Source organism: Anomalospiza imberbis, chromosome 3 (assembly GCF_031753505.1).
Source record: "Anomalospiza imberbis isolate Cuckoo-Finch-1a 21T00152 chromosome 3, ASM3175350v1, whole genome shotgun sequence".
Lineage (NCBI taxonomy): Eukaryota > Metazoa > Chordata > Aves > Passeriformes > Viduidae > Anomalospiza > Anomalospiza imberbis.
The window spans coordinates 45521728-45543564 of NC_089683.1; the positions used below are offsets into that span (position 1 = coordinate 45521728).

At 41.5% G+C, this 21837-nt stretch overlaps 1 long non-coding RNA gene across 1 annotated transcript; it reads left to right on the top strand.

Annotated features, from left to right (window-relative positions):
• The first annotated feature begins 1186 nt into the window (after positions 1–1186).
• LOC137470642 (uncharacterized) lies at positions 1187–20844 on the top strand. The gene is made up of 2 exons (XR_010997171.1): positions 1187–2650; positions 9271–20844. It is a non-coding gene; the product is annotated as an uncharacterized lncRNA (long non-coding RNA).
• Positions 20845–21837: the final 993 nt, after the last annotated feature.

Here is a 21837-nt window from a genome sequence, read left to right on the forward strand (position 1 = left end):
CACAAATGAGAGTGGCTGGACTTCCTGCTTTTGTCCAAATGTCCACTGCAAACTTTCTGACAGATCACTTTTTGTGATCTGACAGATCACTATTGTTTCCCCCTCACCTGGGAAAAAGGCTGCTGGATTATTGTTTTGCCAGCCAGCTGCTAAGTTGCTGAACCAGCAGCCCACAATCAAGTCTGACACCCCACTTGACCCAAGTTTGCTTACCAAACCCTGTTACTCACCTCCCAAGAAACAGAATGGCTCTTACAGCCCCCTGCCCATGTCTTCCCTGGGACACATGTATTTGTTGTGGATCCCAGACTTGGGGGGCCAGGCCAGGGGCTGGTGGTGGGTGATGCTGAGTCAATCTTGCACCTTCTTCATGCTTACTCCCCACCTCCAGCATGAAGAAAATAGTTATTTACTCTCTCTGTACTGCAAAGATAAAAAGCAAGAGCAGGAAAGGGTTTATAATATATTTATATTCACTAATAATTTTCAGGTATACTTTTTCTAAGTCTCTGTGATCAAGAGCTGGGACAAGACTATTTGTAAATGGTGCTACTCTGAACTTCAGGCAACCATCAAAGCTTTCTTTTCACAAGTACTTCTAGTTTTACTTTATCAAGGATTCCAAGGGCTTTCTAAGCCTAATGACAAGCCCTTCATTTGAACAAGCACATCTTCGGGTGGGTTTTCTCCCAAAAGTTGAGAGATTATATGCATGCAGGGTGAAGCTAACCTAGAGATGACCTGCCCTGCTGCTGCCTAATCTCTTTTTTTTTTCCCTCTGATTTGTTTTGGGTTTGTTTTGCTGGAATATTTCAGGGCTACATTTGTTAGGCTCATGTTCTAACACTTCATATTTTTGCTCTACATGTCAGCTTTTAATTTTCAAATTGCCAGCTGCTATCAGGTAACTGAGGTTAACAGAGGTCTCTTTCTTTAGGTGTAACTTAGAAAGCAGAGGAAGACTGGAGACTATTGAGAAGTCCCACTCGAAATTTGACAGGGTGCTTTTGCTTCTTTACCTGCAGTAATTAAGCTGGCCCCCCACAGCCTCTGGAAAGCAGCTTTGCCAGCGGGACACCTCCGGCAGCCACTCTCGCAGGTGAGCACAAAGGCTCACAGAGCAGAAACGCCTTCGGGCCCCCAGCAAGTCAATAGGTCTGCTCAGCTATGCCGAGTTTAGTCATGCATTTTAAGTTTCTTCCTGAACTGGGGTCTTAATTCTTGTGCCATTTTACTGGAACAAAGAGGTCAGATTATTTATAGGTCGGTCGCCTTTGTGTGCACAGAACTAGCAATGCCTTCAGTGCTCCAATATCTGGGACTCTTTTTCCCTCCGGCTCTTAAGTCCCAGCTATTCTCTCCTAGTGCAATAACAGTAATTATCCTATCGCCGGCCACCGCAGCACTCTGCATTAGCGCCTGCCTTACCTAGTGCACAGCGAGGCTGGCAGCCAGGTAAAACCCCTGTAATTTATAGCTCATCAGAGAAGCCAGCCAGCCCACGGTCTTCCTGTTTTGCAAAGAGACACACTTATCACCCAGACGCTGCTGCGATGGGTGCACTGGAAAGGCAGGAAGATAAACTAGTGCACACATGCAAGCTCTGGCCCCATCTCTGTTTGTGTTCTCTGTTGTTTCATCCAGGCATGCAGTCAAGCAAAATCATCATGGCTCAATGCAACCAGGAGACAATATTGATGTGTTTTTACTTCCCAGTAGACCCATGACATTTCACAATGTAATTGTTGTTTCGCATCCTGCTGCTGAGTGCGGAATGAGAGATATGGAGCTGGCCATGTCAGGGTGTCTCTGCTAAGGCTTGGATTCAGATGGGAACATCTCAGATGTTTTATGTGACTGCTGTCCTATAGCAGCCTACAGGATGTGCTGTAGGATGCATGGATTGACTTCACTTCTTCAGTCCTTGTACAGTTTGATGACCAGAGGGCAGGAGCAGGTCTCCTATGGAGACAGGCTGAGAGAGTTGGAGTTGTTCAGTTTGGAGAAGCGGAGGCTCTGGGGAGACCTTACAGGACCTTCCAGTGCCTAAAAGGGGTTACAAGAGATCTTTTTCAATGACATGAAGTAAAAGCACAAGGGGGAATGGCTTTGAACTGAAAGAGGACAAGTTTAGATTAGGTATCAGGAAGAAATTCTTCATTGTGAGGGTGATGAGACACTGGAACAGGTTGCTCAGAGAAGTTGTGGAAACCCTATCCCTGGAAGTGTCCAACACAGGCTGAATGGGGCTGTGAGCAATCTGGTCTAGTGGAAGGTGTCCCTGACCATGGCAGAGGGCTGGAACAAGATGATCTCTAAGGTCATTTCCAGCCCAAACCATTCTATGATTCTGTGAAATTCTACATGACAGCACTTGTGGTGTCTCTGCTCTTGTGAGAAGATGTTTTCTTTTACTGCTAGGCTGACACATCCAGCAGGATTTGGAGGACAGCAGTATTTGATGAGGATAGAAGAAATTAAGAGCAGATCTTGAAAGAATCGCTGTTGACACTTATCCCAACCTCATACAGTCAAGGCCAGACAGTCCTTTGTGCAGAGGGTGCAAACACACACTCATCTGCACTGGAGAGAACAGTCAAGCAAAACCTTCTCCAATACCCTTTGGACTTGGCCTGCTGCGGTTCTTCAGGTAGTGAGGAGCATTTTCTGACATGTTAGAACACCTCAGGATGATAAGCACAAATTTACTAGCAAAGGAATTTGTGGCAATGTTTTGCTGAGTAGCTTTTGTACTTCTGATGGTCCCATGACCTCTGAAACTCAGCAGGAACAAAGCTGCAGGGTCACAAGTACACTTTCTCTTGACTCCTATAGCTGCTGTTCATGTTTTTGGCTGAGATAAAAACTCTTTTGGAAATTATTCATATCTTTGTTCAGTGCTTTGGCAATCTGAGGAGCCCCTATTACTCAATGAGGCTTCAAGCTAGCAATGTTAGGGCCCAGATACCCTTGGATTTGACAACCTACAAACATCTTCATCAGTGAAGTCATACAAGGCAATGTTGTTTTGATGTGCAATTAAGTTACTAGAAATCTAGTCACAGAGCAGAGCTTTGAACTAAGTAGCTCTCCCTGTTTGAAGCAAATGGGGAGAATAAACACAAATATGTGTGCATCTGAGGCTCAGTTTGCCAGCGGGCAGGCTGACAAGTGGGGCAATGTTCCTCAGCAAAGCTGTCTTGAGTGGAGAAAGTGGAGGCTTCTGTGCAGGGGAGGCACAGACAGGGGGGTGGAGGTGAGGCATCCTGCACCCTGCCTGCTCGCTTCACTTGACTGGGATGCTCAGTTCTCTGGTTAATCCTGGAGACCCTTGTAGAAAGATTACTTTATTATTTAGAGGCCGAAAAATACTAAGTGTAAGCATCAGAAGCAAACCTGAACTGAAACTTGCAAAGCATTCCAGAAAAAAATGGGAAAAACTTCTTCAGTGTAAGAAAGGAAGAAAAGCAAAGTCAGAATGTTGTGAAGTAAATGAGATTAAAGATAATTTAGGCATGGCCTGCAATCAAAGGAGTATTTTACCTCTGCTCTGGTTTAAGGAAGACAAATCCTAGGGGTAAAAGAAGTCTAATGTTAATGGGAACAGGGATATGGAAACAGAATTGTTACCGTGCTTAAAGAGCAGGCGGTGTTCCTCCCGGGAAGGCAGGTCATGCCTGACCAGGAGTTCTGGAAAGACCAGCATGAGAGGTAGCACGTCTACTAGCAACTGTTTTTATAGATCTGCCAAGTCAGAGAGAGACCCTGTGACTGCAGGATATCCATTACAGCGTGTTCAGTTGTGCAGGGTTAAAAAATAATCCAGCCAGCCATCGGCGCCCTTGTAACTCTGACCTCAGTGGTATGCAGGGCCTTGGAACATGCCTTGAAGGTTAATTAAAAATGCAAAGACACATCAAAAATGGGATGAAATGCAACTAAAGGCACATCCTGCCAGACTAACCCGATGGTTCTCTTTGATAAAACAATTATTTTTTCCAGACAGGTAATATCTGCCAGATTTCCTTTATCTAGACTACTTTAATGTATTTGCTATGATGTCAAGTGAGAAACCACTGATGTTGCTAGAGACAAAATAGATTATTAGAGAAATTGTGTTGTTGGTAAGAGGAGGAGACAATGAGTGCTGAGGCTGGAGATCTCAAGTTAGGAGAAGTTGTCTGTGAGAGTTCTTCAAACAGGAGTTTTGGGACCAATTTTGTTTCACTGTTTTCATTAATGGCATGCTCCTGGCCCATGTGAGCACTGTGCTGATGAAATGTGCTGCACAAAGCCATGAGGCACTGCTAGCATGGAGGTGGTTTGCAAGCCAGGCAGGATGAGCAGGGCACCTGGAGAATGGCTGTAATAAAAGGAGGGTGACATTCAAGTAAAAGACAAAGAGTCATACAGGTGAAAACTGATGTCAGAGGTGGCTTTTGCTATTAACAGAGAGTGAATCAGTTGGGAAAAGAACTGAGGAAAAAGAAAAATCAGCATTAGGTACTCACAGGGTAGTTGTGTGCTGCCACCTTGATTCTGATGTTGCACCTATTTCCAACTAAGAAGAGAAAATATTAGTGCCCAGATCAACTCTCCTTCCTTCCTTCCTACCCTTCTTTTTGGGAAAGATGTATTAACAGCAGAGCAGAGGAGAAGATCAGCAAGGGAGACCAGAGACCTTCTTTCCCAGGAGACCATTCTCCTGGGGAGTTACTGGAGCACATGTGTGTGGTGATGGGGATGGAGTTTGATGAAACAGGCACCTTTCTGCTGTCACAAGTATTCAAGTGCTCCCCACTCCAGCCTAAGGCCAGCCCCCAGTTGTTGCCAGCCACTAGCATATCCACATCTATTTTCTTTGGATTAGGGTCAAAAGCAGCCCCTGGAACAAGAAGCGTAAGTGGGGGTAGGGTGGGGGAGAGAGAAAAGCTCAGTGGTGCCTCCCAGTGCTTTGGTACCAAATGAACCTGGGAGCCACATTCCACTCTTTGTCCTGGGAGCTGCCAGCTCTTCCACCGCCAGTCCCTGGCAGCTGAGCTGTAGCATCAGGGGTCTGACTCCAACAGTGGCATTCTGTGAGGAGCAGTTGCAGTGGCATGCAATTGCATTTGTTTTAATGTTTTTCCTTAAAGCTTGGAAAAGCAATGAAAAAATTAATAAAAACAACTGCCTGTCTGCATGTTTCATAGCCAAAGCAGCCAACTGTATCTTGCTCTGCCTAGCAATTACTAGAGTTTTCATACATGTGTTGTGGAGAAGGGAATTTGCAGGAGGGCCCCAGGTGAAGCCTAACCAAACAGGTACGAGCAGAACCTGACCCTCTGGCTGTGCCTCAGGCCAGTCAGACATGGAACAAGCTGGATCTGGAAGCTCCATTGCTGCCTTTGCTGGAGATGCATTGGGAGAGGGGCTGTAGTGAGCTGTCAGACATGGCCCAGCAAGTGGCCAAGAAATGGTTTCCAGGCCAGGTTTGTTGCCCCAACACTCAGGTCAGCAAGGGGAGCAGAAGTGCTTGGGGCTGCAGGGTCTTTCACGGAGGGACTGCAAGGTTACATTCCAGAGGTCTTTCAGCTCCTCTAGGAGCTAATATTGTCTCCATCACTGCTGCATTTCTAAAGAGAGGGGTGAGAGAGAAAGGCAAGAATGTGAGAGAAGAGTAAGTGAGACAGAGAAAAGCTGGGTGCTCATGCAAAACTGCAAGAATTAAAAGTGGTGGCTCTCAATGCTTGTGTAAGACCCACACGGCATTTGCAGCCTTGGCAAAGCAGTCAGGCAAGCTCCGGCTCCTCTCGTGAGAACAGTTGGGAGCAGAATGGGACTCTCCCACCAGGGAGCCCTGGCAGGCTCTTGATTAACACGTTGGTGTTGAGAAGCTAAGTCAAATACAATTATTAAACTGATTATTCATATTCCATTCCGTTCACTGTGGGAAGATACCCCCTTTTGGGGTTGTGTTTATGGGCCATACAGATAGTTGGAGTGAATTTAATTAGCAAGAGAAATCCAAATGGAACAATGACTGAATGATTGGTAATTGTTAATGACGCAAGTGTATATTATACCAGCTCAAATGAAATCTTGGGTTGCAAGCAGCACTGAAAGGCAAAATAACATTTACAGATGTGCATAAAACACTACAAGTCCTTACCTTGCTGCTCTCAGGTGTGGTTGAGTTGAGCTTCCACCTGAACAACAGCAGTGACTTGTGAAATGATTCCCGGTCACCACCAAAATAAAATGCTGCAAGAAATGAATGACCTGCAGAGCTTTGGTAGGAGAGGTGGTCTGTATCTGGGCTGAAAGCAACCTCTTGATTTGCTTTCATCACCGCAAACCTCAGCTGCCTACAGAGCTGATTTAAAAAAAACAGGACCCTTTTTGCTTGCACAGTTTCTGGATTGTGTCTCCAGCCTGGGGGGTCGGAGCATCCTGGGCCACCAGCTGTTGGTGCTGCTCTTGGCATGCCTCTACAGCTCCACCAAGCAAATGTGGGGCAGGCCATCATCCAAATATTCTGGATTCAGTTTGGATGGTTAATCACGCAATACACACAGGCGCACACACACAAAACCTCTTTTGTTGTTTCTGCCAAAACAGGTGGCAGAAACAACAGGAGGTGGGCACATAGACCATGCCAACTGTACAGTGAGCCGTACATGTGAGTTTGTTGAAATTATCCGGTCCCAGGCCTACATTTTAGTTAGCAGACCCCAAACCAGAGTGCTGGTGACTGGCACTCTCACTGTGTGGAAACTGCTGTGCTTGAACAGCCAGTGGTGCCAGGGTAACTCGTAGCAGTCATGGATTTGGTCCAACACTGAGCCTCCACTCTCACGAGATGGCCCTGATTCCATGGCTTGCTTCTCACTTCCTAGCCTTGAAAATGTTTCAGATGGGTCTTCAGTTCAAGACCTACTTATTCCTCTCTGTTTTCTGGCTAGGATGTGTTTGTAAGAAGTGAACTGCATAGAAATGTTGTGAAAGATGGTTAAAGCTGCAACATTTTGGTTTTCAAAGGTTAAACACAAATTAGATGTCTTTTTGGCAATGCTATAAATCTATATGTGATTGGAAGCCCGGACAGTTGAAACATTTTTTACTTATTCATCCTTCCAAATGTGTGTGATTAACACAACATGGTACAGAAAAAAATGCAGAATCTCCCTTGCAGTATTAACTTTACATTTTCTGTGTCACGAAAGATCGGAGAAATAACTGATAAGGGTAGGAAGGAAAGTATAAGGAATAACATGAGTGATAGTTGTAAGACCAGAGCATTGGATAAGGCTTCTGTATCCTTGACCAGAATGTGCAAGCTGGATAGGATAAATATCCTTTCATTCATACGGTGTTGGAGTGTTGGAGATGACGTAGGGCATTCCGCTAAAATGAAAATATTTTAGTTAAAAGAGGAAAAATGCTTATATTAATGCTTATATAATAAATGCAGAACTTGAATAAAAACAAATAAAAGGGCTGGAAAATCTAATTCAGATACTTTTGTTTTAAATAGCATTGAAGAGAGGTCTGACACAGTTGTTGTCTTATAAAAACCCTCAAAATTTCAACAACACTTTTTTAAAGTAAAAGTTTGGCAAAATTATTAAAAATAAAGAGAAAATAAACCTTTCTTCTGTGTAGTCCTCTTCCTAATGCAGATTTGAGTCATCATAATGAATCCACTGAATGGCACTCAGTTTTGCCATGCACACATGAGATTGAAAATAAAAAACCTGTGAAAGTAGACAGTACATTTAATATATTTTAAGGATTTTTGCTTGAGGTTTATTTCCTAATGACTTTGCATTGAAGTTTTTCCATGTAACTAAAGACATACTTAGAAATGTATTTTTCATGGCTAAGAATGTCATCATCACTTCAATTTTGCCTTAAAAATAATGATGAAATTTGACTATTTATACTTGTATTTCTTCAGGATTATAAACAGCGATTTTTAAAATTTCTCTTTGCTATTGAGATTTGTCAAGGAATTTCAAAGGCAAACAAAATTTTGCCATTGAAAGCAAAATTCCTACACTGTCAGGCAACCCTTGTTTTAGACATTAAGACTGAATTTTTATTTTGCTAATTATTCTAGTAAGAGAAAGCATAAAAAACCCCAACTCAGTTATATTCAGACTCAGTTTAACAAGGCACCATAGAGCCTGAACTAGGGTAAAAGCTGGTCCAATTATGAGCAGGGGGTTGTGCCACAGGAGGGCTCCAGAGGTCCCTTCCAACCCAAATTATTCTCTGTTGCTAAAATAAAATATTTTAACTTCACAATTTCTGTTTTTTTAGACTTACGTGAATTTAGACTTCTTCCAGATTTTAACACTTTTAAAAAAAATCAAAACTATGCTCAGAGTTAATTTATCTTTTCATTATTATCAGCTACAATAAATAAATCTGTTACCTTCAACTGGAGGGCTAGAAAATAACTAAAAATTACAACAAGAGCTCCTGGTATCACTTTAAGAAGAGTGAATAAATGCTCAAGAGGAATCTTCACAAGCCGTTTTGCTAATTCACTTACCGTGTAAGAAGGCATAACAGAACCAGCAAGACGTCTTGGATCATGTTGTAACCAAGCCTTATTCTGTAACAGCTTCAATATACTAACAAAAACCTTTATTGCCCAAAACCATCACGCTGCAGTGAACTGAAATTGCCTGGTATTTTAAACATACTTGCACGGAGAAATTTCCATAATATGAGTTTCTCATTTGATATTATCAATCAATGGAACATTTAAGAATACCAAAAGAGGAGAAGCGTGGCAGAGCAGGTTGAGGTGGGGTCCCCAGTACAGAGCTGTGGTCTCCCTTTTGCCCACACTTAGGGAATTCATCATTGCATGTATACAGTCCCCAGAGGAGTCAAGCAGGAGGCAAGTCTTACTTATTCCATTGATAAGTGGAAATTGTTTGCTTTGTTAAGCCACAGATCAATCTTTCAAGCCTGTTTCTTTTGGCATGGCTCCTGTGAGTTTTCAGGAGGTAGAACTATCCCACCTGTGACTGAGAATGACCTAGAGTGACTGTTTCTGTGTCTCAGGCACAAAGAGTTGTTATCAGAAGATGAAAGGACAAAAATTGCAATAACATTTATTGATTAAATGGCCTCATCACTTTTCTTTTGAATATACATTCAATGCTATCCCAGATGTCATCCAGTGTCAGTGTCTACTATTCCTTTTGGTCCACATGACTTCTCCATTCATTTGCTCTCCTATGGGTTAAGGTTCTGTCTTGTCTACAAATACAGAACCAGAGGAGGAAGCAGCAGGAGGAGAAAAACCAGCAGCTATCCAGAGAGGATAGGAGAAGTTGTGTTCCCAGCCTATAAATATGGAAACCTGAGAGAAATTTGTACCAGACCAGGATGAGGTTCACAGCATCAAAATTCCACACAAGTCCTAACACCTAATGTTTACTGTTGGACATTTGTTCATCTCCTGAAAAACATTGGTTAAAAAACCCGACACCAGTACTTTTTAACTTCATCTCGCTTATCCCTAATTATAAAATGTGATTATCAAAGAACAAAGAATTTGCCCTATTGTCTTTATAATGTACAATTTACATACTACCCCATCCTCCCAGTACACTAATTTTTAAAGGGCACTAAAATATGATAATAACATGTATTATGCTTGCTGATGTATTATGAAATGTATCCCATTAGTCACTTTATATCTGAAAGGCAGAAAAAAATTCAACCTAGCAACAGAAAGGCTTTTAGGATTAAAAAAATATTTGGCAGGCAGTAGGCGTGTTAAACTATGACAGGAGGAACCCAATTGGAGGTTTCTAGAGACAACAGGAGCATAAATAAGTTGCCATCCATATCGCCCACCACAGAGCTGGAAGAAAATTCAAAGCTTTGTAACCTGAAGGAGCAGAAGAAAAGCAAAAGACAGCCTGGTGGCAGTCGTGGCCTGGCTCTGAGATCCTTGGGAGGAACTGCTGCCCTCCAAAGCCACAGAGAGAAACAGGGCAGCAGATATTTCAGCTCACCTGAGCCCCACTGTGCCATGCTCCTGCTCGTCATGTGGGCCACAATAAAGATACCTCACTTCCTTAGCTTAGAAGAACAGCTCCGCTACCAAAAATGCTCAATTAATGATGGTGCTGATGAGACAGATTGAGAGATTCTTGCTAACGCTTCTTTTTTCCCTCCTACATAGGAAAATAGCTAGTGCTAGAGATTTTACAGGAAAGTGGAGCAAGCAGAACACTTCAATTTTGGACACAAAGCAAGCCAGGCAAAGGGCAAGAATTTTTCCTCCTCTCTATTTATATCAGTAACTACCTAGAAAAGTTGCTGTGATCTCTAACTTATTCTGGAGCAGGAATGTCCTTGATTGGCCAGGCAAAGGCTTTTCCCAGACAAAGAAATGTGTTTTAATCACACTAAAAGTTTCATTCAATCCTTTTTTGTTTGGACAAGGAGCTCTTTCAGCAGAAGAGGAGCATGCAGCCAGAGAGACTCCATGTATAGCTCAAGACTGACCTGCTAAAGATAAATAGGCAGCAAAATTTCATTTCCCATGTGTGTCCAAGCTCAGGACCAAGCGGTTCAGAAGGAAGGCAGGGAACTTCTACAGGCTTTATTGAAGATGAGAAATATCCCCCTGCCTCAGCAGGACACATACCTCAGCCACACAGTTCTATATTCCCTGAAGTCATCGTAAAAGGTGATAGAAAAATTGCTTTCTCCACTTTTGAAGGGACACTGCTTTCATGTCTGAACACAGCAAGTAAAATGAGCAAAATGAGCATCAACTGGAAAGATATAATCCTCTTGGAGAGCATCCAGAGGAGGACCACCAAGACTATTAGAGGGATGGAGCACCTCTCCTATGAGGAAAGGCTAGAAGAATTGGGATTTTTCAGCCTGGAAAAGAGAAGGCTTTGAGATGACCCAGTTGTGACCTTCCATCACCTAAAAGGAGCCTACAGGAAAGATGGAGAGAGACTCTTTACTAGAGAATGTAGTGACAGGATAAGGGGCTTTTAACTGAAGAGAATACATTTAGGTTAGGTATTAGGAAGAAATTCTTTATTGTGAGGGTGGTGAGACACTGAAACAGGTTGCCCAGAGAAGCTGTGGATGCCCCATTCCTCAAAGTGTTCAAGGACAGGCTGGAGGGAGCTGGAAGCAATTTGGTCTAGTGGAAGGCGCCCCTGCCCACAGCAGGGGGGTTGCAGCTAAATGATCTTTTAAGGTCCCTTCCAACCCAAACCATTCTGTGGACCTGTGATTCCATCGAATGAACATAATGAATGCATGTCACACTCAGTCCTGGGGAGACCTGGCCTATTCAAGGACACTCTTTCTGCTTCACACTGCAGGCCAGCAGAAAGAGGAAGGAGGCCTGAGAAAGGACAAGCTACACCTGCAGGAGTCAATGTTTCTGCTCTCAGTAGGAGACCAAGATGTTTGCCTTATTTCACTGGCAGTGAGTGACTGTATTTGTGCCAAATCTTTGGGAAAGGCTCTATGCTGCACAAGAGGGCAGCAGGACCACTGAACTGAGTGTTTCACAACACTGGCAAACAAAGAAACACTCTGTGCCCCTTGCAACCTGGCTCCCAAATGACAAGAACAAGTGGCCTGGTGGCCCCCCCATGGAGGATGCCAGTGAACAAAACAGTGCTGGGCAGGGGAAAGTGGTCTGCTGTTGGTTATCTGAGAAGCCTTCAGATGCTTCCTTTCTTATTCCCACTCACCAGAGAGGGTGCTGGGACTGATAAACCTCTGCCTGGAGTGAAACCCTTCCCACCCTCTATGTCAAACAGAACCCACTTTAGTTTGGAGACAAGTCATAAGCAGTAATTTGAGGACACCTAAAATGGCTGTGCACTTCCCTTCTGTTCAGCCCAGTCTTTGTGTTCCCTATCATGAATTAGGTAGGGCAAACACAGGCAGACAAAACACAGGCTGAAACCTGCCATCAGAGCTCGGCCCCATCACACCACCAGTGCCCCAGGCTGGAATTCGATCATGAGAGAGCTAATAATAACAACACACAGCAAATAGCAGAGTACCTTGCTGCTGTTGCTGAAAGCATGAAAAATACCATCTTAATTTAGAGACTTATTATGGCATATTATGGCAGGCCATGCCGACAAACGTGGAGCAAGCTAGAAGTGCTATGCTATGGTATGTACTCTTATTGCAATAATAATAATAATGATAATAATGGTAATAAAAATACCTGCTGAAAATACAGTTTAAAAAAAAGAAAGGACAAAGGACATTCTGCTGTTTATTCAACAATAAAGAGAACTATGACATCCACAAAATACTCTCTCTTTAAAGTGGGCAAAAATAAACTAAAATGAGCCAAGTAACTTTTCTGCTTCTGAAAGCCTGTTAAATGCCTCCTTAGCCTGAAGAATATTTCACACAAATTATTCTGATCTTTTTCAGATTTGTTTTTCATCATTGTTAATATATCCATTTTGTAAGATTTTATTTTTAAAACCAGTAAAGCTCACACTCAAAGAAACCCAGGAACTTCAAAGCCTGGTGGCATTTCATGGCTTTCATTTTACCTGGATTTGAGGAAAAAAAAACTTAAAAGCTCTTAAGACATTGCTCTGAGCTCAGTTAGGATGCAGTGATTGCATACATGTCAGAGGCAGCAGCACATACGCAGGACCCCTCAGTTTGTTAGGCTGCCTTCTTGTGCTGCTCCAGCTGGGGAAGCAGAGAGGGGCTGAAGATCTGCTGTTGGGTTGAAGTAGGATCTCAGCTTCAGCTGGCCTGAAATTCCTTGCTTCTCCCTGCCCTCAGCTCTCAGCAAACCAGGAACAGGACAGGTGGAGAAGCTTAGGCATACCATGGGGTTCCTGTCCTTGGACATCCCTCAGGGCCATCACTGGTACTCTGCACCAGGGCTCCCCAGTGCCATGCTGGATTCAGGCTGTTCTTTGCTTTTTCATAGCGTCTCCTATAAAGCCACTGTAGTACAGGAGCAGGCTGCACCACCACCAGCACTGTCAGAGCTTTCCTCATGCACCCTGGGAGGTGACCTGCATTTCATTTAACAGCAGCTTATAATTATTATCTGGGGTTTCTTAGTGAAATACTAGAGAAATCCTAAATTTGGTTAGAAAAAGATCAGCCTTTTCTGTTTGCAGTTACTTGCTGAAGAGATTATTCTCAGGAGTTATAAACCATTCCCCAGCAAGGAAGGAGTGTTTGGGATTTCCAACATTAATGCTCCTAAGAAATCATTTGGCTGTCACTAACGTTATGTAAATAGATGGTTCATGTTTATATTCTACAAAATGCATTTACAAGAAAAAGGCTGACTAATTCAGAGGTCAGCTTCTAATTCAAGGTTAGTGCTCAACAGTTTTTTTCCCCTGCCAAATAAAACCACTAAAGGCCAAATTAAAACCATGTGCTCTAACTTACCTTTATGTAGTTACTGATATAAAAAGGGTGGAAGCAATTTTGCTGTCAAGTTTAATGCCTCTGTCTAAGGAGTGAAGTAAAACATGCTACAGGAGCTTTTGCACAAGGACACACACATCAAAGGTGCCTGACCTAGAATGTGTGAAGTGCTTGAGTACATGAAAGCCACCTTTCAGTGACCTGTCATTGTTATAGACTAGAGGCTTTATTTCCCAGGAATACATTGAAATAAATAGCAATTTAATGAAAAAATCATCTTGCTACAGGAAAAAAACTATCAGCATGAAGACATTTGACCCATACTATATGGTAATATTGGACATGGTTGCCAAATTTCTGAAAACTACCCGCTTCCAAAGTTTGTACCAGCATTTTATTCTCCCTTCTAGCCATTTGTTTATTACTACTTAAATGTTATACAGTCTTTATACTTTCACTTAAAACTGAAATGAAAACTAAACTCCACTCCTTTTTATTAGATTCTCTGGTGTAAATAAAACTTTAAATTCATCCATCACTTAAAAACATTTTGCCTGGAGAGAGTGGGAGTGCTCACCTGAGGACTTGAGCAGAAGGTCAGTGATGCTGTTCGACTCCTGCCAGACTAGAAGTAGGGTGCGATGTTTCTGTTCAGCCCCATGAACATGCTCCCAAATGGTTGAAGGACTGAGGTCTATCTGGCCCATCTTTCAATCTCTCTGTGTCTGAGAAACGTTTAGCCCAGGACTGTGAATGTGCGTCAGGGTGACAAAAACCCAAGCAGATGTAGTGCTTGTTAAGCGGTGGAACTGAGGTATGCAGGCAACTCCCATGCAGAGCCAGCCTGGTCAGGAGCTTCCCAGATCCTTGCCTTCTGAGCTATGGACTCTGCTTGGGGTCATGTAACCTCTCTCACAAGTCCCAAACAACACTTCTGGTGCTTACAGTTGCAGAAGAAAACCTTTGGTTTATGAATGGAGAATTCAGCTGTGTGGCATTCATCTGTAGAGCCAGCCAGCTCAGAAAGGTTTCTTTCTGGCAAAATTATTGTGGTTATCTGACTTTGAAGTATAAAGTACAAGTTGGATTATGAAATAAATAAAAAATGTTTGCACTTCTTGGCCTCAGTAAAAACAACCACTTAGATTGTATTACTTAAGTTTGCATCTGTTCCACAGCATCAAAAATGTCACCTGTCCAAGAGCTCAAGTTTCCCACAAAGTCCAGTTGTTATTAAACTCTTACACATCTCAGTGGCCAAGTGCATACCACAGACTACAGGTGCTGAAGGAAATACAAATCACAGCAAGCTGTAGGCTGTGTCTCCAATTCAGTGAAGGCCAGGAAATAAAGAACATCCATTTATTTAACTGCACTGGGCAGGGACAGCATGGGCATGTGGTGGCTGAACGCAGGGCTGGGTTTGCAGTGCTGGCTGCCTGCTTCCACCTGGGTCAGGAGGGCTCCTCTGCCCTCACAGCACTGGAAGGGTCCCTGCAGCCCACAAGCAGTGCAAGGGTGGATGTGTCAAATGAGTCTCCCATGTGCTGGGTATTTGTGTTACCTGGAGATGCACCCTGCTCCATATAGAAATAACAGGGATGGCTCCAGGTTCAAGGCACTGGCTCAGACACTGAAGTGACACCACAGCCTGAAAATTACTGAATCTGTTCAGAGCAAAACAAAGATCTCGCAACTACTGTGAGAAGTGCTAAGTATTCACCCTCTCAAAACGATTTCTCAGACGCTGAACCTCACGTTTCTGCTGAAGTCTCTCTTTTTTCCCAAACCTTCATCTCATTTCAGGCTTTATGTTCACATTGTACCTTTAAACCCAATGAATCCTACATTTCTTTGCTAAACTGAACTATTACTGAATGTAAAAAGATCTATTTTCAGTATGTGCCCAGACTAGATGTGGTGACACCACAAGAACTGCTGCTACAGTCATCTCATATGCAAATTTTTTTGTCTCTAAAAATGGTGACCACAGGCTTTTATTGTAGGCTCAGTACTGTCTGTAGGTCAAGCACATTTTCCAGGGGTGGGACCCAGCACTGAAGGGGAATAATCAGAGGATTTATTATCTAACATTGAGCCTATATAATAAGTCCCATTGCATCTTTACCCAGCTTCTGACCATGACTATAGTGGTAACATGCCTTCTATGAGGCAGGATATGCTGCCTGAAAAGAAAGAGCTTTAGGTTTTTGGATTAAGTGGAGAAATGGTTTTGAGTGGATCAGCCAAGATAGCAATAATTGTTATGAGGCTTAACATAGCTTGTGCAGAAAATATTTCTCAATTGCTTATGGTGGATTGTCAGATGTAAGAGCCGGCAAATTGAGCAGACTGTGAAAATAATCCTAGCATAGCTTCCAACAACAGAAGTTAAACTATTTTGTTGCTAAGAAATGTGAAATTACAAAAAGCAGTAATACCAGTTGCTTCAGTACCAACAAAAGCATAAAATATTGTTAGCTGCAGTTATTCATTATACATTATCTGATTAAAAGAACTCGATAAGTAGCATTTTCCAAGCCTTTCCCTTAGATAAAATTATGTTTTGGCAGAAAAGGTCTTCTGTATTGACATATATTGCATACTTAGAAAACAGTTTTAAAAACTTTACTGAAGAGAGCATATTTTTCCTGGTGCTCATTAAAGACTCACATCATATTAAAACACTTCCAAAGGTTTTTCATCATTTGAACAGGGACTGATCAGTTATTTGTCTGAGCAATTTCAATATGGTAATGCAGCAGTGATAGAAATTTTTTGAAAAAAATAAAACAGTAAACTAGATTACAACCAAATTATTTGTATTTCAATACTATCCTTGGCTGCAGATGCCAGTGTTAACTCTGGGGGATGCTACATTCTAAAAATTTAATGAAAAATGAGAATGAATGATTGCTGTCAGCTAACTGTTGAAATCATATATATTGCATACATCCATAATAGATGATCATTTAATCTTCATTTAATCTTGAAGGTTATGCTTAGCTTTCAATCATTTAGGGGGTTTAATCATCTCTCCAAATGTCAGAATTACCAACCTTTGTCAAACTTCAATTTATGGGAGTGATAAGGCAAGCCTTCACATGGCAGTTTATCTCTATACCCTAAAGTTGAAAGATCTTAAAATGTTTTCCAGCTAATAGAAGTTATTTTTGTACAGTAGTTAAGAATTGCTCAATTGTAATTTTAAAAATTCCTTAAGGATGAGTTAGACGGTGATGAAGGAAAGACATTTTTGGTGACTGAATACTCCTTATCTTCATCTCACACTGTGCTAAAAGTTTGACTGCTCTAATTTTCAAGCTATCTAATCTTTTATGTGCTAAAGCATATGAAATCATGCATTATTAGAAGTATGAATTACAAGAAGAGTTTATTTATTTGGTGTTCTATATACCCTTTATCTAAAATGCATTATATGGTTTAAATTTTTTCATTTGGTAATATTCATTAAGTCTCAAACTCTTCTGTCAGAGAACAAAATTGTTTCAACTTGATTGAGACATTTTATCTGGGGAAAGAAAAGAGTTACTTTCTTAAAAAATCCATAATAATCAGTCAATGTTTTGATGCTTGAATTGGATGCTGGATGCTTGAATCCTGTGTATAAGGGATGTTCTTTACTGGGAGATCCAGTCAAGTGAGTGAGCAGGCCTCAGGAGTCTCCCAGTGGAAAACAGCCACATATTCTTCCTTCAGAAATGTGACTTTTTCAGTTTCTTAGAACATGTGAAATGTGTTATATTCCTTTCACTGTTGCATCTGAGGCATGGAAATATTTTCTTTGTATACACATAGCTGGAAAGAGTGCGGAAGTATAATAAAGGCAAACTCTATTTAATGTTGAGCTTTCAATTTAAATTATCTTCATTGTAGAAGTAAAGAGTTTTATGACTTGATTTTTTTTTTGTAAAGATATGATTACAGCACTAAGACAATGCATATAATTTTACCAATAAAGTGAACCTTATCAGAGTGGAATGCCACAGTTGAGAGAAGGGGACATTTCCACTTTGAAGAAAATCAGACAATGCTTGAAAGGCAAAATAGAATTTCCCTGCAATGTCCTTTAAAATAATGTTCCTAATTCCTACCTGAAATGGTGGCCTACCTGCCCAAGAATGCTACTTTCAGGACAGATGATTTGTTCTACAATGAAAACACAGTGTGAGCCTGCACTTGTGCTTTTTATTTTAGTCCTAGGACTTGGGGGTTTGTTTTTTGTTTTCAAGTGTCACTAAATCTTTCTCCCTGCCCCTCTGCTGCAAGATTAATTATTTTCTGTACAAGGGCCCTTCTTTCAAAGTCCTCCATTATTCTGTTTTGACCATACTGGGGAACTTATCCAAGTCAACAGAAAGGCAGCCTTTATCCCAGAGAGGCTGTTCATGAAGTGGATGGTTTCATATATTGCTGGGAGAGAATTGCCTTAACATCGCTTATTCACACTGCTGTGCCAGGTGCATCCACTTACATGGCTCAAAATGCGGCTACCACCACATCCTCTGCTGCCAACACCATTATGTGCTCCGAGCGATGGAGCAAGAGGTAGGACTTAGATCTTCTCTGCTGGGAAGTGGAGGGAGAGAGACCGATCTTTGTGTCTCAAAAGAAAAAAAATCTGCTGTAGGAAGCCTTTTAACTCGCTAATGGCTCTGCTACTGTGACTGCTTCGGAAGAAGATGGGGAGGAAAATAGCAGGAGTTTAGAACAAGATTCTGCTCTGCATCACTGCCCCAAGATACTGTAAAGAGGACAAAGGGAAACTGGGATATAAATAGAGAATGACATTTTCCTTGCATTGTCCACAATGAATACATTTGTACATGAACAAAATCGTTGGAACGAGTCAACATGCATGCCTGATGCTGAAGAAAAGCTTGTTTGTGCTTAGTACATTGAAGACATTGTTCGAAAATAGTTCATCCTTTTGTAAATATTGCCTCGGCATTGGTGCCAGGGTCACTGTTGCTTTGCGCTATCAGCTGAATAAGTATCAGTCATGCACATGCTGCTGGGAGAAATTTTAATACGGGCACCAGATTTAAAAGCAGAAAATTATCCTCGTAAGGACTGTCCCCTTCATTTGTAGTTAATACTCTCTGCTTTACGCTTAGTCTTCTTTCTTCAAAACTTACACAATTTTCTCACAACTAAAGGGTGTTTCATACATGTCACCAGGAAGTAAAACTTGCCCCATCCCTCAGGCACTGCTAATGTGTGTACAGAAAGCAGATTTCCCTTTCTGACAAAAGCCTGGTAGGAGGAAACCTTGCCTTTGCTTTTCATCTGCAGTGAAACAACTACAGCAGACACAGGCAATGCTCCCTCCTTGTGCAAAGTGGCTGAGGTCAGCTGAGCGGCACCAAGATGGAGATCTTGGCTCTTCGGTTTGTTTGCTGTTTTCTGGAAAGATATTTACATGGCAACAATCCTTTTCTTTTCTCCAGAAGTTTTGAGAGCCCAGCAAAACAAATACTTGTACCACATGCAAAACCAAATCTACAAAATTAATACAAGTATGTTCTGCATCCAGTGAAAGCTTTCTTGTATCCCTAAGCAGAAGGCAAATATGATGAACAAGATACATCTGCATTCATTCCCATACCCAGATTTTTTGGCAAGATAAACCAAAATCTGAAACTACAAATATGTAGGACCCTCCAGCATCTCACGCTAGCAGACAAATACAACTATCCCTATGATAAAGTCAAATAGATGAGGGGAAAGTGAACTAGCGACTTGAAAAAAAAAAAAAGATCAATGGAAAAACTGAAAATTATACCTCTAAAAAATTCTATGTTGTCCAGGCAATTTTGAAAATGTTTCTCTGCCCTAAATAAGGTATAGTTCAATTTCAAATAAGATGTGGTAGGAGCTATTGTATCAGGCTTACACAGTGTCTGAATATAATGATGCCACACATCCTGAAGATTACTATACTCTGCCACTCTGTGCTTTTATCTCTATGGCCATGCCCCAGGGTTAAAAAGGTTCAAATCCTCCAGGCCTCCAGACTTTGCAGGTTGCAGTGGGAGTTTCATTAGGCTGACAGAACAGGGACATCACATGTGTTTTTCTTGCAGCCTAGTTAAGTTGTACTGTGCTCACCCACCTTCACCTGGGCAAAAGAGCCAGACACCCAATCTCCTCCCAGCTGGTAGAGCAGGGTTGAGGGGACACGAGTCCTGCTCTCCTGCTGGCTTGCTTGGAGACAGTGGGCAACTTCTGAGAGAGCCCTCTGGGAAGGATGGTGGAGTAGCTCGGAAGCTAGGGAGGCTGGAACTAAGTACTCTTTAAGGTCCTCTTCAACCTGACCCATTCCATGATTCTATGATATGTGATCACCCCAGGAATCCCAGTTTTTTAGGAGGTCCGGGTGCTTCAGTTCAACAACTGCTTTTATGCATTTGAACCCTGCCTGCATTTATGGTACAGAAGATGTACTGTTCTGGCTGTTCCCAGGTAAGATAGGCTTGTCCTGTTACCACCTTGATTACACCTCTAGTGGGTTTTTGCCATGTTATTGCCTTTTGTTTTTTGACATATTATTACAATAATAAAGTTTTCACATTGTGCTGTCTCCTAAAAAAGGGTAAAATAATCTATAGATCAAGAATGAATGTCCAAAGACTGTACTAATTAATTAATGGGAAATTTACTTCATATCTTGTAAAAATGATTTGCTACAAATTACTCCAACATATGTTACTTAAGGCTTTCTGATAAATACCTTAATGAAAGCAATTTTGATATTTTCTAAATCAGGTCTGCCATCCAGGAGCAGTTTGGAGATTATGAAATACTAGATAATTGCCTGCAAAACTGTTGCACCTATTTGTTAATCCAGAAGTAGTATCACAGTGCACCCCAAACTAAAACATGCATATGCTTTCACACATGTAGGAGTCAACTAACAATGGTAAGAAGTATATAACTGAAAAAAATAAAGGCAGGCCACTAAAATTCATGGTTCAGTCTTTATTATTACTATTACTTATATAATTTGTGGCTACTGCAGCAGGTGATAAATGGATTTTTTTTTTTTTAGATTGGTTCTGTAAGTTTTGGAATTAAAATGACTTCTAGTTGAGAAGACTGCTCAAAACCAGCTACACTAGCCAAATTGCTTTTGTTTGAGCTCTAGACACCTTGAGCTCTCATTTCAGTGTAGCCCTCTGCACATTTTCCAGCACTGCAATGGGTCTAGGATTCCATCCTTCTTCTCTCAATGGTTCAAAAATAATAAGAAAACCTAGGGGTGAAAGCAAAATCCTTTTGCAGTTAAATTATGTTGACTAGAAATGTGAATTTAAATCAGAACTAGAATCTATTTCAGTAGCAATCACTGCAGTGATTGGCTTTTGCATACGGTAGAATTTAGCAGACTTTTTGAGTAAAATTTGTAAATTTTATTCAAAAAAATTTGAGTTAAAAAGTTCCTTCAGTACAGCAGAAAACAGAAGATCAAGAAGTTGCCATTGTAGAAGTGAGGACTGATTGCTCATCGTGGACTGAGTAATCAAGGAGACAGTATATATCTATCTTAAGTAGGTATAGCTTGCCTCCCTAATTGCATTTTGCAGTGGGTATAGAGCCTCAACCTTTTTCCGTATTTCTGATAAGCAGAACGGAATTTTATCCATATCTTCATAGGACAGAACGATAGCAAAAATATTGCAATACAATGAAGTTATTTCAAAATACTGCTTCTCTCAGTATTGGGTGATTCCTTGATAACCATAAATGTAAATATTCAGGAGAAAGTAGTGTCAACAAAGGAACATCGTATCTTATGCCCTGGGAGTGATTTAAAGTAAGCAATTTTATTAATAAGATTCCAGCAGTAGCCTATACAAGGTTTTACCACTGTCTTTAGATGACACTCTGACATCACAAACACAATATATTATTAATTATAATTTGCTTTTAGCATCCAGGTGTCCCACTTCATACCAGGGACCTTTCCTTTAGGCACTGTAAAAATTCATTAGAAATGTGTATTGAAAGATTAAGATGAGTATCTGGCTACATCTTGGCCTTGATTGCAAAAGAGCACTGTCAAGCATCTTAATAACGTATTTACTGATGTTCAATTAGATGCAAGAGAACAAAATTGATCACTACACTTAAAAATATTTGCTGCTGCCTTACAGCAGTGAAAAATGTTACTATTCATCATGCATATGGCAGAACCCTTGGCTTAACACCAGTTCCTGCAATCACCCTCCACACCTTGTGGAGGAGCTGCCAAGTGCACCCAACCCTGCTTCTCCTCAGCTACAGTTTTCCATGTGTCCCTGAGCAGCTGTGACAGGGAAGGCTGTTGAAGTCTGAGAACAAAAGTCCCCCAAAAAAGCCCTTCCTGTCCATCTACAGTTTAACAGATCCAATGGTCTCTGT